Source organism: Microtus ochrogaster, chromosome 21, assembly GCF_000317375.1.
Source record: "Microtus ochrogaster isolate Prairie Vole_2 chromosome 21, MicOch1.0, whole genome shotgun sequence".
Classification (NCBI taxonomy): domain Eukaryota; kingdom Metazoa; phylum Chordata; class Mammalia; order Rodentia; family Cricetidae; genus Microtus; species Microtus ochrogaster.
Genome location: NC_022022.1, coordinates 851,345 through 853,080, shown reverse-complemented (window position 1 = coordinate 853,080; position 1,736 = coordinate 851,345). Strand labels below are relative to the sequence as shown.

The following is a 1,736-nucleotide window of genomic DNA, read 5'->3' as shown; positions in this document are numbered from 1 at the left end:
TAGTTCCAGGACAGGCTCCAAAACCACAGAGAAACCCTGTCTCGAAAAACCAAAAAAAAAAAATGCTTGATGAGCCAGGCTGTGGTGGCATACGCCTTTAATCGCAGCACTCAGGAAGCAGAGGCAGGTGTGTCTCTATGAGTTCAAGGCCAGCGTGGTCTACAGAGCAAGTTCCAGGACAGCCTGGGCTACAGCAAACAAACATGAGTGCTTGATGAGCATGCAGGAGATCTTGGGTTCCATCCCCAGCACTGCAAATAATGATCAGCTAACATAAACACTACATTTGATAAAATGCTCATGAAAAACCATTTAACAGAGAGCTTAAAGGACAACTACTTTAATCTCCACAGAGGAAAAAAATGTGAGGGACACTCCAGAGTTGTCACAGAGAGAAAACACAAGCAAAAGTAAACACTCATACTTGCACTATTCTGAAAACACTTAAACAAGCATTTATTTACTTTTTTAATTTGGAGGATCTTTTTTGCTGTTGTTTTTGAGACATGTCTCACTATGTAGCTTTCACTAGCTTGGGACTCAAGAGACTGCCCGCCTCTGCAATCCAAGTGTTGCAATTACAGTGGTGCAACCACAACACCCTCCAGTTAAAAAAAATGTTGGCAGTACTTAGGGATTTAACAGGGTTTCATACAAGCTAGACAAAATTTTTACAAAGTACTTTCACTGTTAACTTGTATGTGTGTCCTCTGTGGACGGGTCTGTGCATGTGAATGCTGCTGCCCGCAGCACATCAATCCCTGCATGTGGAGTTAAAGATGGCTGTGAGCACCGTTATGTGAGTGCTGGCTGCAGAACTGGCTTGGAAAAAGCACTACATGACTTATTTTTTTCCACCTTTCCCTTTGGTTTTTCAAGACAGGGTTTCTCTGTGTAGTCCTGGCTGTCCTGGAACTCATTGTGTACACCAGGCTGACCTCAAACTCACAGAGATCCACCTGCCTCTGCCTCCTGAGTGCTGGGATTAAAGGCGTGTGCCACCACCGCCCAACACAGTATGTGCTTTTAACCAAAGTGCCATGTCTCTAGCTCTAGACAAGCATTTACCGCAGAGCAGCAGTACTGAACCCTTGGGGTCAAGTATCAGATGTCCTGCATGTCATATATTCACATACCATTCCGAACAAGAGCAAAATTTGTTATGAAGTAATAAGGAAATAATTTTATGTCTGGGACCACAGCATGAGGAACTGTACTGATGAGTCACAGCATTAAAGGGTGAACGCAGCACAAATTTTAATTGTTCTGAATAATAAAAACCCAGAGTCAGATATCAGGGTAAATGCTGAAAGGTCAGAGAAGTAAAGGAGCCAGCGACTAGAGAGACTTTTTTACCTCTATCCAATTCTCAGATCAAAGGCCAACTGAAGGTAGCTGAGATCCCGTCTCCACCTTCCTAGCTCTGGGATTAAAGGCCTGTACCTCCCAAGTACTAGGAGGTATCAAAGGCATGAGAGCCAAGGTGTTGTGTTCAAAGGTGTGTGTCACCACTGCCTGGCCTCCACCCTCTGATCTTCAGGCAAGTTTTGTTAGAGCACAAAGTATCACCACAGCTGAGAACCACTGCTCTAAAGTTACAGCTCCCCACCACCAAGTAGGTGATTTTCTCTGTGTGTAGGGTGGGGGGAGAAATGAGAGGAATCTCAGCACTAGTCTGAGCTGGCTGCAAATCATCTGCCTGTCTTCTGAGGTAGGATTTTTTTTTTTTTTTTTTT

At 44.2% G+C, this 1,736-nt stretch overlaps 1 protein-coding gene across 1 annotated transcript in view; it reads right to left on the bottom strand.

Moving 5' to 3' along the window:
• The window catches only part of Rrnad1 (ribosomal RNA adenine dimethylase domain containing 1), a 7,954-nt gene that overhangs the window by 5,410 nt on the left and 808 nt on the right, over positions 1 to 1,736 (bottom strand). The window lies entirely within an intron of this gene.